Source organism: Polypterus senegalus, chromosome 9 (assembly GCF_016835505.1).
Source record: "Polypterus senegalus isolate Bchr_013 chromosome 9, ASM1683550v1, whole genome shotgun sequence".
NCBI lineage: Eukaryota > Metazoa > Chordata > Cladistia > Polypteriformes > Polypteridae > Polypterus > Polypterus senegalus.
In genome coordinates, this window is record NC_053162.1 from 92,519,334 (window position 1) to 92,537,905 (window position 18,572).

General features: G+C 37.5%; 1 long non-coding RNA gene across 1 annotated transcript; it reads left to right on the forward strand.

Annotated features, from left to right (window-relative positions):
* Positions 1 to 15,884: 15,884 nt before the first annotated feature.
* On the forward strand, positions 15,885 to 17,821 carry LOC120534962. Its single transcript, XR_005634822.1, has 3 exons — positions 15,885 to 16,007; positions 17,170 to 17,275; positions 17,582 to 17,821. It is a non-coding gene; the product is annotated as an uncharacterized LOC120534962 (long non-coding RNA).
* The last annotated feature ends 751 nt before the right edge of the window (positions 17,822 to 18,572 follow it).

The window sequence follows — 18,572 nt, forward strand, 5'->3', positions numbered from 1 at the left end:
TCATATCAACCTCCATACAATGTAGCCACAACCATGAAAAATATCACAAAACGGAGGTGATCATGTCAAGGGATGAATTCAAAATGGTGCTATGATTCAGTCATACCCGTAATATTTAAAGATAATAAACAACCAGAAATAATATAGTAAAGATATAAAAATATAGTCAAAATATTACATGGAAAACACAGATTCTTGACATTTAAGAATTCATACATTAAATATTGGGATGGTAAGAGAAATCACAATATATAACTGAGAAGACATCTACTGCATTTTCCAGTAGATTCTGATAGCTGTGCTGCAGCTAGATTATTGAATGGCGTAAGAGATTAGACAGACCATGAAAAAGAGACGGGGCTCCACCCAGTGACCCCATATACAGGAAGAATCCCATTGTAACAAAACTCATGGGGCCGTAAAAATATTTTGTTACAATAGAAATTTTGTTAGTACGAATATGGGGAAAATACGTATACTATTGTGACCTGGGTCACTGGTAATTCGCCATCTCTAATGCCAGTGGCACAGGGACAGATCTGTAGCTGCTCTGCTCTGTCTGGTAAAGCAATTGGTTGTCCTCTGCAGGACCAAGGTTACCGCATAACGTTCTTGGCACACAGTTTAACATTTGACACCGGGCTTTGATCTTCTGTTCCTCACACTCTCCTGATCTGTATTCTCCAGTCCGCGTCTGCCACAGTGGTGATTCTGAGCTGTTGGTGTTCTTCTAATCTGAAGATGGGAACTAAAGCAGGAGTCTTGCCTGTTTCACGGCTCCTAACATCTCCTCCATTGAGTGAAGTTTTGAGACTGTGTCTTCCATGGAAACCTGGACTCACCTTCCTGTCTCTCGTGTAACTCTGTGACCCAAGCTTGACAATACCTGTGTAAAAAAACTGTGCTTTTTAATCTGCAAAAATACATTATTTGAAAATGAGATGTTAAATGTAACTTATTTATGTTATGTAGAAATACAGGTATGAATACAGAATGAAAATAAGACATTAGATGTAACTTTTTTTAAATAAAAAAAACAGATATGAAAATACAGAATGAAAACGAGACGTTAGATGAAGATGAGGCATGATTCCGATTGCTTTCACCACATCATTTTTCTTCATTCTGGAATCAACTTTTTCCAGGGTTATTAATTTTTTTTTTTGGACAGGAGAGGCACAATTTAAGTACCTTAGCCAAGTCATATGAGGTATGAAACAGAGAGCAACAATTAGTAGTTGTCTGGATGAGAGTACTAATAGCTGGAAATCTAGCCAACTAAGAAATAAACAGATAATTATAGTAAAGTAGACATACTGCAGAATGCCATAGCAATGAATAGTGTTGGATGAAATGCATTTAGAATAAAGCAGGATTTTTAAGTTGATGGTTTAGAGATCTCTTGTAAATTATCATGCAATGTTGGATTGAGATACATGGTGACAGTAAATTATACCAGAAATAGCATCACAGAGAAGAATCTTCATTTTGACATCAAATTGAACTGTATATTTTTGTTCATGAAATTGTAGAGCATTTTTAAACATTGTAGTTATATTTATAATGGTGACTTCACTAGAGTGCCCTCTTGGGTATTTATTTGCCAACACTTTGACTGTGGTGTTTCATTACAAAAATTACAGCACCTAGCACAATACATCATGTCAGCTCTATCCTAAAATTAAGACAGAAGGAGTCAGGGGAAGGCAGATTGCTGTTAAAGTTGACTCAGGCCCAGATAGCAACATTCGAATGGATAATGTATGTCATATCACAATTATTTTGGCTAAGTAGCATTACCTGAAAGGAAAAAACAGATCATAAGTAGCACTTGAAAGATGCTTGGAAGTACACTATAAGCATTAAGAAACATAAGTATGCCAGTTCCAAGAGAGTCTGGTGGATCCCCGGGGATTGTGAAGAAGGAGACCATTAACAAAAGGTTGTTGAGAGAAAGGTGTGTAGTGTACAGCACGCCATAATGTTTCTCATAGGTTGAGGGCTGCCCACATTCTTAAACTAACAAGTTATGAATTACATATTCAGTTGTAAAAATTGCAAGAAATGGTACAAGGTACCTTTAAATTACACCATACATAGAACTCAGTTATTTTATGCAATGTTTCTTTTGTGTAAATGAAGAAAGTAGATGAAAATAAAATCTTATTTCATATAACTAATTTTTATAGATTACACTTGTTAACATTAATTCATATGAGTTTCTATTTTTTCTTTTTATTTATTAGCCTACAGTGTACAGTTTATCTATTCTGTAATTATCATCATCTACCTCCAAAAATAAAAAAAAATGACAGCATCATTGCACAAATCATCTTAAGAAAATATAATCTACTCTTTTTCAATCTGGCAAGGAGAAATGTGGCCAAATCCTAATGTAAAAAAATCCATATTAAATATATAAAAATCTTCCTACACAAACACATAATGCAGTGTGTGATGGATGGTCGGGAATCGTGCCCTACCGGGAGACCTGGAGAAGCAGAGAACCAGGAGAAGGGCAATTCATACCCCGGGACATGAGACGTCAGCCCCCTGGGTTGCATCGGGGCCACGGGCTTGGGGCTTTGAAGCTCAAACCTGTTGGGGTCCAAGGACACTGCCAGTGGGCGCCTGGACAGCTCCAGAAACAAGGTCTGCAGCACTTTCGCCACACCTGGAAATGCTGCCTGAAGAGGAGCTGGATTCATGAGCAGCGCTTCTACCACACCCGGAAGTGCTGCAGGAGGTTAATTGGGAAGCACCTGGAGCACTTCTGGGTGCACTATAAAAGGGGTCTCCTCACTCCATTCAGAGAGCCAGAGTTGGTTGGAAGAGGACTGAGTTTGCGAAGAGAGGAGTAGAGGTGACAGATGGAAGAAAAGGGACTGAGCCTTGTGGGTAATGTGTGCACTGTGAATTGTGTGAAGAAGGAAAAGAATTAATAAACATGTGTGTTTGGACATCATGTGTTTCAGTGTCTGCCTGTAGTCGGGCTGTTCTTCTAAAACTGATAAACCTCTGCAAAACCTAATTCACCAGATTCTATCTTCTATCTTCACCAAATATATAATCATACTCAGAGTTACTTGACATGTACTGTTTTCTTCTTGGGCATTTGAAGCAGAAACTAAACAGCAGCCAAACTTTTCTTTGCCAAAGGCTCATAGAGTCTGGATATAGCATTTTGCTCCGATTTCATTCTGATTCAATCAAGTCAGAGTAAAACTGTAGAGAAGTAAACTACAAATAATTAACAATTTGCAGTAAACTACATTAATTCACTATATATTTATCCATTTCATTTAAAATAATACTTACAGGCTTTGTTTCAGTAGAACTGGCAAACAGCAACATTTATATTTATATAGTAGGACATCTTCATATAAAGGATGTAGCTCAAAGTTCTTTACAAGATGTGAAAGTAGTTATATGCAAAGAAAACAAATTAAAATTATATAAGAATAACAATGAATAAATATACAAAAGAGAGAGAGCTTCATCTCAGAGGACTTGATGCAGTGGGTTTTGTCACAAGTTAGGGTATGTGCTTTCATTCAGACATCACAATAGACTGCACAGAACTTTGATGGGATGGTGGTGATGCAGAACGACACCAAAGATGAACCGGAAAAGAAAACAGAGAAAAGTAAAGATTAATAATGATTACAGATTCACTGAAGAGAATACACACTATTTGTGAATTATGATGTGCCCACTGTGATGGAAACCGGGGTGTCATCAAGCCCCAAAACCCAAAACATGATCACACCAAGAGTCTCGGGTTCAAACAACAGTGCGTTTATTGCACACACTCCTCAAACAAATTAACAAAGTATAGTACAAAGTTAACACAAGCACAAGATTCTGATTCTCTTTCTCTCTCTCTCCTCAATATTTCTCACCACCACCGCACTGCCCTCCTCCAACTGAGTGTTGCTTGATGCTCTCCCAGCTCCAACTCATTTGAGTAAGGGAGTGTGGTCCCTTTTATTAAGGACCCGGGAGAACTTCTGGTGCCAGGGCCACTGCCCAATGGAAGCACTTCCAGGTCATGTAAAACTCCATTTTACAGCACCCTCTTGCAGCACCCAGTGACCCCAGCAAGGCTGCTCTGCCCGAGTACATCCTCTGCCCTTCCCACTGGGCACCAACATCTGAGGTCGTTGCCATCTAGCATGTTGGGGGGAGTAAAAAGCCTCCAGAGTAATTTTCCACATTTTCCATCTTCCATCTGCAGTGGGCTGTCCATCCATTCCTTCTGGTCCATCCTTCTGGGTCTGATCTCCTTCTCCTTCCCAGCCAGGATGCCTGTCTGCCTACTAGTAGCTTCCCGTCACGGGTTAGGAATCATCCTCTCTTCTGGCCAGGATGCCCATCCCACCCATGTGGCATCTACACCACTAACTTCCTGTAATTGTGCTTCTGGTTCCTTCTAACTATTAATGTGAATATTCATGAGTCAGTGTTAAGATTTATTTGAATAGCAAACACCTATTCTGCAAGGCAGAACATGACACACTTGCACTGTGTGGACCCACAATCCTATCACTATAAAAACCTGTGGAGCTCCCCCTCATTCCTCCTACTGACTTACTCCTGAAACTTAGTCAGTTGAAACAATTCAGTAAAGCACAACATGAAGTCACTGGTAAGTAAAAACAATAGCAGGAACAAAAATCAAATTGAATTAAGAAACAGTTCGCCTAGACTTAAAATGGTAATCTATTTGAAATACAATTAATGATAAATAGAGAAGAGAAACTAGTTGCACTTCCTCACCCAAATAAAATAAACATAGTAACAAATCATGATCAAGCCTGATCATCTAAACAAGGCGCTACAGAATAACAGACAGAGGGAGGCAGTACTTTCTCTAAGAACAAATAGAAGTCTAGACTACTATAATAAGTGTTGAAAACCATAGCAAAGCCTTGCACATTTCTTAAGAAAGAAGAGAAATCTGTGAATACCTGTAAAATAATACACATGGACAGATTTTAATGGTGAACTGGTTTTCATTTTGGACTTGTGACCATTTTTCCATGAATTTTGGTTACCGCAGAATCAAATTTTGGCCAATACACAATAAATCCTAAAGGGAAATAAGGTCATAAGTGTAAATCTCCTCTGTTCTGGCACCAAAATCGAAAGTGAAAAGTAGCTTTCAATTAGTCTCAGATCCTAAATTCCATCATATTATTGAAAAGTATGGAAAAAAATTAACTACACAAAATGTTAAAGCATCTGAATAACAGATAGATAGATAGAATGTTATTTGTCCATATGGGCAAAATGTGTCTTTTTACAGAAGCACTTTAAATAAATAAATATGTAGATAAGTATAAATAAATATAGATACACCCACATTATGGCCTGAACACACAACAGAATGAATACAGAGCAAGAAAATTAAAAAGAAAGAAAAGTTCTGACTTGGTTGTCAGAGTCACAGTAAGGCATTCTGCAGGGATTTTGCTGTTGGTATAAAGGAGCCCCAATAGTGTTTCTTGATGCACTTCTGCTGAATAATTTGTTGGCAGAAAGTCCTCAGTGTTAGTGTGTCACAAAGAGTATGTGCAGAATTGTTCATAATGGCACTCAATTTTACTTTAATTCTCTCCATCGCTCCTCCAGGGAGTCCAGAGTGTGTCCTATAACCGAGCTTGCCCTTTTAATTAACTTATTGATTTGGTAGGCCTCTCTTGAAGTGGTGTTAATAATAGCAGGAAATAATAATCATGCTACTGAATCAGAGTAACCGTGTTGTACATGTGCTTCCCACAGACTGAAGGGCAATGTGTAGAATTTCCAAACCATTAAAAGGTATTACTAGTGATGAATTGCTCAGGGCGGATGCCCCCATGCTTTCTTTCAAGCCGTACACTCTGAGACACCAGAGTTAGGACACAAATCGAAGGTCTTGGGATTACAAACTGCCAGTTGTACCTCTACACTAAAGGAAATCTCCTTTAGGCAGCAGTAGATATGTCTGCTTAGTCTGTGACACATCGTTTCCCGTCCATGAGCTGCTCTTGCATGTATTGTCAGCCACATTGGACAAATATGTCTCTGGGATGAAGTGGTTAGCATGAACTCGCTATGAACTTAATTTAAACTTAAGCTTTACACCTTGTTTTCCTATTGATATGTCTACAAAGAGACCCGGCACTTAAACGTTTCTCTCGCATGTTTGCTGAGTTTGTGCCAAACACTATTCTATCCCTGACCATTTCATCTTCGTTTGCATAAGCACAGTCCCTCACCAGCAATTTTAACTCCATTACAGCAATTTTAACTCCATTACAAAGTGATCAAAAGTCTTGTTTATACCCTGCATCTTCTCATTAAACGTCTCGCGAATATCATATTCGTCGTAGGCATGACAAACGCCAGCGGCAGCGTGTCTATGAACTTAATTTAACCTTAAGGTTTACACTGTGCTTTGTTTCCGCAGTAGCTGTACTTATGAAAATGCTTGTATTCATCACTCGCTTCATATTCTTTTGCTGCCTTCTCAATTGTGTAATGCGTTTCTTGTTCAGCCCTCCTTGAAGCTCTCACTTGTTCTCTGCGTACTATGTTCACAGTCAGTTCACGTGAGCCACTCGGAGTACATTCATCAAAGGTTCTCAGCTGTGGTTGTGCTATGTCATGCGATCTTGTAATGTCCACAGCTTTATTTAATGTTAGCTAAGACCCGGCACTTAAAAGTTTCTCTCGCACTTTCGCTGAGTTTGTGCCAAACACCAGTTTATCCCTGACCATCTCATCCTCATTTGCATAAGCACAGTCCTTCACCCGTTAATATTTAACGGCAGCGTGTCTATTGGATTGCTGATGATGGACAGTCTTATATGGGCAGGCACTCAATTACGTGGGAGGCGTGACGATGAGGGACGCAACTCCGCCTCACACGGCGACCGAGCTGCAGGCTATGGCCGTATATACAGTATGTACATAAGCAGGTTCCAGTTATGACTGTTATGCGTAGAATTTCGAAATGACCCAACTTTTGTAAGTAAGCTGTAAGGAATGAACCTGCCAAATTTCAGCCTTCTACCTACACGGGAAGTTGGAGAATTAGTGATGAGTGAGTCAGCCAGTCAGTGAGTAAGTCAGTGAGGGCTTTGCCTTTTATTAGTATAGATTATTATTGAATATATTAAAACTTTAGTTGAAAAATGTTTGATAAGAAATTGTGGAGAAGGGATGGTGTTGTATTTAAGTAATCTTTACTGTTTGGAAAAGAATGTAATGCTTTGGCTCAAAATGCTAAACTTAACACAAAAAATGCTACAAAAATTATCATCAGATATGTTACAGGCCATAAACAGCAGAAGAGATGTGATTTCAATGAGATTAGGTCATTGAGAATGCTGCTATAAGAATTAACCTTAAGTGAATCAAAAATGTCAGGATTGTAGCTGGCACATGCTTACATATTTACTTTTTTAGTCTGAGTTTGAGGTAAGGCTCGCCTGCAACAGAAAGATTACAGAAACAAATCAAACTAGTTAATATCTACTCTCTAGATATAAAATCCTAATCCTAAAAGTGTAACGATTTTGTGCAACGATTTTATGTGACTTTTTATGTCACGCTTTAAATCTGGCTTATTTTAAAAACTAATTTATATATGCTTGATATAATTATTTTCATAAATTATCGAGCTTTAATGTTAGATTTTCAAATTCTTATTACATTTTTAAATTATAAACTAAAATATCAAGAAAGTCATGATTTTTAATATCAAGAAAGTCGTGGTTTTTAATATCAAGAAAGTCATGGTTTTTATTTTTGATCGAGTAAACTTTCTTTTACAGGAACAAACTATTAATAAAATAATTATCTATTCATAACACCAATGTTTGTATTTAGGTTAGTTAAAGGTTGAGATACGATGACCCATTGCATACCACTTTAGTTTTCACATGATTTTTCCTGTTATTTAAATGAGTAATTTTTGAAAAAAAGTTTTTTATCTATAAGAATGTCAGTTAAAACGAATGGATCATTTATTTAGTCTCTTATAAATACTCTTTCAGCACAGTGGACCTCAGTTTAATGGGAATACAGTACTCCAACCAGTAAGAGAGTAAATATTTTATTATTTCATGATTTTTACACCAATAAATAATAATTAATTTTTCTTTTACATATTTATATAATTTCGTGATTTTGACTCCAAAAAACATAATTTTTCTTTTGTACATTTACAGATTTTACTAATATTCTGACCACAACTGGGGATTGGGCGCCAAAGGCGCCAGGGGCTTGGCCCTCCTAGTGATAATATAAAGGTACAGAATCAAACTGGGATAAGAGAAATTATTTTCGAATAGGTAAGAGAGAGAGGAGAGGTCCAGAAATTAAAAACTGAGAAGATCAAGAAAAATATTATTTAGGCAGGTAAGACAATGAGACCTCGTATTGGCAAAGAGAGTAACTGCTGACACTAAAGGATATACAAAAGCCATTCATTCATTCACTGGTTTTCAACTGAACTGCCAAAGCACTTTAGACAAGAGGACATCTAAGTCTGGTATTCACATGTGTTTAGGAAAAAGAAAGGCCCAAGCTGTACATGTCCCACATCTAATTCGTAACTGCTGTGTTGAATTGAAGCAAAATGATGTACAATCGTCAATGTTTTGTGACAATAAATAAGCCTTGAAACAGAAAATCAACATAACAGATGTAAGGAACGTAAACACATAAAGTATGTGAAGCAGTGAGAATTAGAGTTTAATATTAAAAATAAGTTCTGCATGAGGATGAAGAACAGAACGTAGTAGCTGAATTTCAGTGGAACAAGCTCACTTCATAGATACATTCAATATACCATTTGGCAGTGACTGCATTAGCTTCCCTGCTGTTTCTTGATTAAAGAGATTCGTAAGAAGCACACATAAGACTTAATATTTTCCAAGACGTTCTAATACTGTGTGTCTGGTAGGCCCAATGGCATGTGACGTGCCTGTGAATGTAACCCAATTTATGTGGGACTTGGAAAGAAACCGTTGCTGCATAAGACTAAGCACTATAATTTTGCAGCCGTGCAGTATAAAAAAATAAGCATACAAGCGAATTATTCATAAAAAGCAAGTACTATATTGGGAATGTGGCTGGCTGTCCCGAAAAAGAAAATGCTCTTGTCTGGTGGTGGTCATCTTTTCAGAAGAACAAATGTTTGTTGCAGCCCTTGGTCAATGTTCCCCACTAAGAATTAACAAAAAAAAAGTTCCCATCCAGTGATTTTCATTCTCATTATATAAATAAAAAAGACAGTAAGTAAACAAATCAGAATAAAAACAAGAATAAAATCTACTATGTAAAATTACGGACTTCCTTATGATAGCAGGAACTCTTACTGTGTGTGATATATTAACTCTTCACTATTGCATACATGTGCTGTATACTGCAAAATGTTCAAAGAAAACAATCAAAAAGCAAACTTTATAAAATGTGTATTAGGTCAAATAAGTCCAGGCAAATTGCGATGTTTTACTTCAGAGTTAGGTGTCAATACTGCTACTTTTTTTTTTGTTTTAATTTCTAGAACTTTAACATCCAGCATTATTTTTCCCATTTGGAAAGCAAGGAGCATCCAAGTTAATCCCATTGCCTGTCCTTTGGCTTTATTGATGGATGTTCCAATAGCAAAATATACAGGAAATGTAGGTGTTTGAATTGAAAGGACATGTAGAGGTTATTGTTTTCATGGTGTGACGCATCAGTCTTTGAGCGTATTATTAGATAATTGATGATGAGGATATACTGTGCCCTACCACATCCTTCCATTTCAAAATAAAAATATACACTCTCTCTTAAAGACATTTTACTGTAGCTCGCTTGGCCTCATTTGAAAGAAAGTGAACAGCTAAACTGTACCTAAAAATTTATATACATACAAATATACAGTGTTTACTTATCAGAAAAGCTTCCTATGCCTACTCTAAGTCCACATTTCATAAGACTTCTGAATCAAGTACAGCACTTCTCATGAACGGGTTTCAGTGTGGCATTCATGGAGGGTAACAGAGACTTGGTCTGCTCTCACTTAGGTTCTCCACCTCCCTTGGAAAGAATGTGCAGGAAATACCAAGGAGCTAAAGACTAAATTTGTCTGTGCCGACTGAGACAGCTGACACAAAAAGCTGAAAAAGCCACCTGTAAACCATCCAGATGAAACAAGTTTATAATAAGCATATTATTTTTCTTCCACATATTGCCTTTTTGCTGTCTTTGAGGGCATTTTGTTTTTAGTATGCACCATTAGTACATGGGTAAATATTACCTACGGATATATAACGTTTTGCATTTTGCTTTAGATTTCAGAAATAACTTGGAGGAAAATAAATTAAGCACTCAAAATATAAAACTTTAAAGTTAGAAAAAAATTTGCTTTACCGAGAAATCAGTTAGGAAAGCAATTGAATATCAGCTGAATAAATGATCTATCCATTACATATATTGTACTAATAACAAGTACTAGGGGGAGTCAAGCTAAAGTTAGGAAATGGGATTTAGTAGATAATAGAACAAAAACCATTAGAGCCAATTGTTTGTTTGGATTATGATACATTTTTAATAATTGTTGCCGTTGTGTGCTAAAATGCAGCTATGTTTGGGGATTTTCTATCTTGGAAATGTACTTTATATTACGAGGGGGGTTCAAGATAAAGTTAGAAAATGGGATTTATTAGAAAATGGAAGAAACCTTAACAAAACTGATCATGTCATTTGTGCCACCTTCACGGAAGTGCCTGGATTCCAACAGAATAAAAGGTTTTGTCTTGTCCTTGGCTCTAATGGGTTTTATTCATACCTGTGCACCCAGCTCACATTATTTTGTATATTTCTGTGTGATGTTCTTATGTTCCTTCATTTGCAGTCATCAGCTTTTGCGAAAGTTAGGAAAATTACCAATTCCTAAAAATTCACAAATAATAAGATTAGATTCATTCATTTTTGATTTAACAGATATTTGACAAATAATCTAAGAAAAAGAGCATAATTGTAAAATAATAGCACCACTTGAACAGAAAACAAGCTCCTAGTCTTGCAGTCACTTACGATTAAGGGATAACTTCAGGGTTTGACTGACTGTAATTTCACTCCAAGCCAGGGGTTGGCACTGTCACTTAATAACTCTCCTCTTTCTCCCTCTGCAGAAAGTATACCTGACAGACCTTTTGCCAATGACATCACTTCCAGTTTCCAGTCACTTGAACCAGTCTTTCCCACTTCCCAGCTCTTAAAGATGGCTGCAACATCATCTTGATGCAGTCAAATTCTGACTCGCATCTGAAGAAAAGTACTCATGTTTATTTTCTGTTTTGCATTTTGATCTAAGCTGTTGCAAGTATATGGGGATCACTTCAGTGCCGGAAACCTTCATGAGTGTTCTAGTTTTTGCTCTTACTGCATATTGTAATTATATAGCATTCTTACATTTGCCTAATCCTGTTCAAGGGTGTGGTGTTTCTGCAATCTATTTGGACAGCATTGAGTGCAAACCAGGAAACAACCCTGGCACCAGCTCATGGATCTCACCTATGTACCACACGACATCCATACAAGATCAATTATGAGTTATGAATTAACCTAACTCAGATATCTTACCATGTAAAAAGTGAAAAGCACCAGTACAAAAATCCTTGAAAACAAATCAACACACTTTTACATTTTATGGATACAGGGTTATGATTTTATGTCATGGTATATTAGAGACTACATGAGATACAGTAAAATGAGGTTCTCACAGGTGAACTTGTGCCTTTTCTTTTGTCTATTTATTCATTTTCTTTATTAGTTCTTTATTATGCTATTTCCTGTTCATTTAGTCCAACAGATTTTTTTCCTTTCAATTTTATGTTTTCAAACTTTTCATGTTATGTTTGTTGTGATTTTTCCTCTTTTTTTAAACTAAAGCCCGTCCTTCTGTATTTATATTTAAACAATGACAATACATTTTATTTATACAGTGCCTTTCCCATGTACAATTAATTAACTTGGCAGACTCTACAGTTAAACAAAAGGAAAATAGCAACATTAAGACTGAATGAACCACCTGCCATGTGACTTTCAATTACAAAGAACTTGCACATTGTTTCCACAGTGCAGAATTCAAATTTTGCAAGGCACTCCAAAACAATGAAATTGATTTTTTGGTGTCAACATTCTTCTTGATAAGCAGCCTTGGACAACACAGATGAACATCCCTGTTTGACAAACTGACCCTGTTTGAAGTTAAAAACATTTGCTTTGAAAACTTCATGAATTCCATTTTTGAGAGATTTCATGTGAGACTTCCTATTTGAACCTTTTTAATACAGGCCCCTGACTGCTCCATGCCCATTTACATTTATAGTGGGTGTCTGTCCACTTGCCTTCATAATGAGGTTTTCTATTAAGTATCTCTTTCTCGTCTGCGGTGGGCTGGCACCCTGCCTAGGGTTTGTTTCCTGCCTTGCTTCCTGTGTTGGCTGGGATTGGCTTAAGCAGACCCCCGTGACCCTGTAGTTAGGATATAGCGGGTTGGATAATGGATGGATGGATGGATCTCTTTCTTGTTCTCTTATCTTGGCCTCTTTTTTTTTTTTTTAATTACATGTACAGTTAAACCAGGCAATGACTCCAAGCTATGAGACATGACTCTCAAGGCAAATCTGAGAAGTGGCATACATTTTGCAGTTAGCATGCATTTCCCAAAAAAAAAAAACTCTTTTGTCAGATGGTGTTAGCCTTAGTTTTTAAACTGATTTCACAAGCTAGCACGTTAATATCATTAAACAAGAGTACAACAGGAAGGAGGGCAGGTTCCGTGTCTAAGGCTCAAGTATTGCCTCACCAGCTGTGCCCAAATGGCTTAGTTCAGAAGTAAACCAACTTCCAACAAAACTGCATTCAGATGTTAAACCAGTGTGACAAATAAACAGCAGCAGTTTTTTGAAGCTGATCCTATTTATGATTTAGATATAATTAATACGCGACATTTTCCCAAAGTGTTTTCTTCAGTAAACATGCTGTTCAAGGAATGAACATTTTTTCCAAGCGTCTCATGATGCTTTGTGTGGTCAGTGTGAAATGGTTCCTTTAAGATCATTGCCAAAGTGGCTGTCATTGGTTCACAAACACAGGAGGAGAAAGAAAAATGTCATGCATGTGTCTAAAAAAAAAGAAAAGAAACAAAAAAATTGCAGTATTTCCATTTGAGGAGTGCAATAGCTAACTACAATGAAAGTATTACATGCATTGACAATGGATATATAAGAGTGATCCCCGTGAGCTGGCAGCACAGCACCATATGTGCAGCTGTGATCCCAAAACAAGCCCTAAATGACCCTTACCATTCTTCCCATCCCCTCATCAGAGAATAGTGGACACACTAAAATGATAAAAATAAAAAATATACTATTGTTTACAAGGTGTTTTGTTTGTTTTAATTCTAAGAAGAATGTGCAAAGCTTCTGCATAGATACATGAGAAACAAGAATGACAATCTTGCTGTACCCAAAGTCACGACTTCAAACACTGGAACAAGGCGGACCCACACCGCTGCTACGTGGCACAGCCAATGTGTGCTCCAAGAGTGGAACTCTGTGAACACAATGATCTAGATTGCATTTATTATTGCCAGTTTGTGGCCATTTGTTGTTATTTGTTTGTGGTATTCGTTCAGTCTATGTCTTTTCCAGCAGTTAGCACTGCTGTGTTACAGCTCATTTCACATATTTGACAACCATAATTGGTCCAGCATAGTTGGCATACATTTTTCCTAGCTCTAAGAGACACTTAAAAGACCACTGCACCATTATGTTCTACTCAAAACTAGTTCAGTCCCTCCTTCCCCTATTGACTCCAATGCATTTTGCAGTGATCTGTAAAGTTCGCAAAAATGTTTGTGATTTCTCAAAACTCAGCAAAGTGAACACCGCGGGGTTCGCTCTTCACTAATTATTAACCACATTTGCCCTATAAGCTTTATTGTGCATTTCCCATCTTCTGTTTCCCTCTTTAGCCAGCAAGTTCTAAGCCTTCAGCTCTAATTTTGTTTTCTAGTTTCCCTGTGGCAGTTTGTTCCCCTAAGGCCTTGTTCTGTAGCTCTTATTTCCAGTGAACACTAAATATTATTATATGTGTAAATATGTAAATATGCCCAAAAATTATATATGGATTTGTTGCAGTGGTCTATGAGCTTAGAACGATCCCGAGAGCGATCTGGTCCTTGTATGTATTTATGGTAACAAGACTAACTTTAAGGTTTAGTGCTGTTGCAGTGTGCCCTAGAGCTGCGGAGTAGCAGCAGACCAAGACTAACACAAAGTGCAGCTACAGTGGGCTTTTTTTGGGATAAGAGAAAGGGAACAGAGGTAACTTAGACCACCTCATGAGCAAGTTTAACAGATTAAGTGCGGTGGGTAATGTTACGAAATGAATTTCGCACACATCAGACGGAAGGTTACAGACATAAAAAAGCAGCAATATGCCATTAAAACATTATGGAAGTGATATTTTATATTTATATTTGTGTGATACTGAATCACGTATAATTAGCTCAATGCAAGCAACGCAAGGAAATTGTTATAAAAATAATAATTAATATACAATTAACCATTAATCTTCAGTAAAAAGAGTCAGAGTCAGTGTCCTTAATTAAGAAATCAGTCGGCCGCCAGTTCTGAAAGTACACATTCCTTATCGTTTACTGGATAGCCTAACAGGCATTTTAGGAGATCACACTTAAAGAGCATACACTATATTCAAATGACTATGCTTAATCATAATCACAGTTATTTTTTATTAATAGAACACCTCTACTGATATTATTATAATGTATTGTACAAATAATAAATGAGTTCTTACTTTTTTATATTATATTAAGGTTTTTGCTGTTTTTGTTTCAGTAAGAGGGAAGACACCCAGACCAGATATTTAATTGGTTATGGATAAAGATGCAAAGAAAGATGAATACATAACATCTCTAAAAGTATGCAATATGTAGAGCTTTTGCTATACTGTGAAGTTACCACTGTGATGAGACATTCTTTACAAATATTGTCCAGGCTCTGACAAAGTATTTATACACTTTTGTTTTTGCTAGAATCATTTGGCTATTAGATAAAGCAGAACATATAATAAATACCAAGAGTCAGCTCTGCTGTATTATTTATGTCATTGGGAAATGTGTTACAGAGAAACAGTGATGCTTCAGATAGCGAATCTACTAATGTGCACCTCTCATAAAGGAATTTCAAGGCTTTTCATACATTCAAAGTGAATAACATTTACCGACACACTGTTCTCATTTGGATTTAATGCACGGGTGTTGAACTCCGGTCCTGGAGGGCTGCAGTGGCTGCAGGTTTTCATTCAAAACCATCTTAATTAGTGACCAGTTTTTGCTGTTAATTAACTTTTTTTGCCTTAGTTTTAATTAACTTGACTCAGGCCATTTAGTTGTCTCTTTTTCCTTAATTAGCAGCCAAACAATGAGACACAAAACAAGCCGCCACCTGACCAGCTCCCCTGTGCCCATCACACAATATCTGAAATTAAAGAGAGGTGATGGTCTCGGTAATGTTGATCTCTCAGATCACCAAAACATTTTGACGGTGTTCTTGGAATAAACAGAAAATCAACATTTTTGGAAATGTCTGCTGTGGCAGAATGAGAGCAGCAACAAGCCATGGAATTAAATAATGAGTTTAACTAACAGCAAGACTCGGCTTCTCATTAAAAAAGTGATTGGGGTGAAATTGGTTGGCGATTGAAGCCCTAATTTAGCTGGTGATCTGTTGGCTCGTTTCACATCATTTGTGTTTGGCTGTCATTTAATGAAGAAAACAATCATTTCAGAGGACTGAATCCTTAAAAACAGCAATATTCAAATCAAGGGAAAAAGGAGTTAATTAGCAGTGAAAACTGGTCACTGATTAAGAGAAGGGTAAGAAGGAAATCCTGCTGCCAATCTGGCCCTCCAGGCCTGGAGTTCGACACTCCTGGTAATGTATCTTAACATTTGCAGATTTTTGAGGCTGTGCTTCTTCTCTGTGCTCTTGTTTCTTTGAATTGAGAGGAATGTGTAGCAGCACATTGTTGATTGAGAGAGGGCAAGATCTTAATAGCTAGTGATCCACCATTAATTTGCAATCAGGCGACCAACTGTGCAAACCACAGATAAATAAAAAGCTAAGACTTACTGAGGTTTAGTTAAGCTTCATTCTGATCTTGTTCTGCTGTTCACAGTAACTTAGATCTAAGGATCATATTGCTATATCGTACTACATAGTCTGGTCTTGACCCACTGCTGGTGTGGTACTATTTCCAAACCACTGCAACTGACCCATATATGTCTTTAAAACCAAAGCATGAATCATTGTGACATACTAATTATTGACTGAATTTGCTGCAGTGTCATTACTTCCCCTTATCTGGATATGGTTTTTTTGGTTCTGCACCTTTTTTTCCCAAGATTATCTATCTCCAGATGCTTGTTGTTGTTGAATTTGCTTCTTTTTCTCTCTCACACCCCAACACCCCCATTCTATAGCCTTTACCATGCATGTTACTGGTTTGTATTTCCATGAATCTCAGTATTAGCTGATGTTTGACATTCTATGGTCTAAATTAAATTCATTACAATTTTAAAGATTATTTCTTTTTAATAGTAATACTTTTTATTTATATAGCACCTGTCCCATGATAAAGGGAATGATTAAGAATTATTAAGAATGCTGTTCATATTTAAAAACATCATCTCCAACTGTGGTCCTGTCTGGGGCATAGGCTGCCAATCAGCTCCCTCCAGCCTTTTTGGTCCTAGGCAAGTTCCTCCAGCTGTCCCCATGTGTGGCCAATCCTCCTCATTTCTTACTCCAGGGCTTGTGATGCTGGTGGCAGGTCTGTGGAGGATTGTCCAATCCATCTCCAGTGTCTTTGTAGGATGTTGTCTCCAGCAGGCTGCTGTTTAGTTTGATGCCATAGGTCTTCATTGCTGATCATGTTGGGCCAGCGGATCTTAAGAATCCTACTGAGGCAGGTGTTGATGAAAACCTGCATTGTTTTTGTGGTGGTGACAGTGGTTCTCCAGATTTTGACTCCATAAAGTAAGCCAGACTTCACAATGGTTTCGAAGACTCTGATCTCTGATATTGTTGATTTCAGATGATCTCCAGATGTTCTTCAGCTGAACGAAAGCCGCCTTCGTTTTGCTGATTTGGGTTCTAACATCTACATCTGTCCCACCCTGTCTGTTGATGATGCTGCCAAGGTAGGTAAAGTTGTCCACCTCTTCTACCACCTCTCCTTCCATCTTGATGGGCATTGCAATGGCTGTGTTGACCTTTAGCATCTTACGCTTACCTCTGTTTATTTTCAGGCCCAGATTTACTATTTAAAGACATACGACAGGAAAAAAATAAAATAACAAAATTTAAACATTGAAAAACTATGAATTGTATACATTGTTAAACATATTAGCTTCGTGAGCATCTCACAGGATGCCAGACTTGAAAACAAAATGGGAAAACTGAGGGTGTGACACAGGTACTGACCCCTCTTCTGTTTTTGCCTTTAGAATGGAGGAAGACCCAGTAGACAAGCCTTGATGTAATTTCTGGGATAACGGCAATAGCCCTGTCTCTTCATGGAAGTTCACTGGAAGTTGCCGTTCAGTTAACCAGCTACCCAAGGTCCCAAGGAACCAGCTACCCAAAGTCATAGACCTCAAGGCAATGTTTCATTCTGAATCCTGGCTGAGAAACACCAGAATAGCTTTTTTGTAATGTTTTGTGGAGTTTAATTTTGGATATTAAACATGGTATCCTTCAAGACCTCATCTCTTGCCTGATTCTTTCAATTTATATTTTACATATATAAATCAATTTTTCTTTTAAGTTAGGTTCCTAAACTTATGAAATATTAATAATTAAATGGCAAAGTAGTGAATATGTTATGGTTAAGGTCCTGTGTCAAATAGACATCAAACCTCACTAGGGAATCCATTCCTGATTCCCAGGCATTTCCCATTCCAGGGAATGAAACTGCTGGATTTCCCAGCTGAACGGCCAAGCTCGCATATATATCATGTAAAAGTGTAAAAATCGATCAAGAAATAAGAGTTGGAGTTGAAAAAATTATCTGTCCCAAGAAACTTGCCATCATAGAATGATAACAAGAAACTGGATGCATCAGTAAAAGCTGAAATGGCAGTGTTTCAGAGCAACGGCAAGCACGGGTGTTGTTTAAGACAAGTGTATCAGTATCTGATGACTGTGCCGCCTACTTCAGTGGAGGCAGAGCATGCTTTCTCAGCGGCTGGCGTACTCTACACGAAAGTGTGTTCTCACCTGGACAACCACACGCTCAACACGTTGTGCTTTCTATGCTGTTATTACTGCAACTAACTAGATACATGTACTTTTATATGACAGCATGAACTGCTTGTAGTTAAGGTTAGTCTTTTATTGATGTCAACATATTGCAGTAGTTTTATTGAAAATAACTGTCGCTTGTTCTAAAACCGTTCACATGTGAGATGCCTGTGCACTGTATCATTCCCAGGAGCC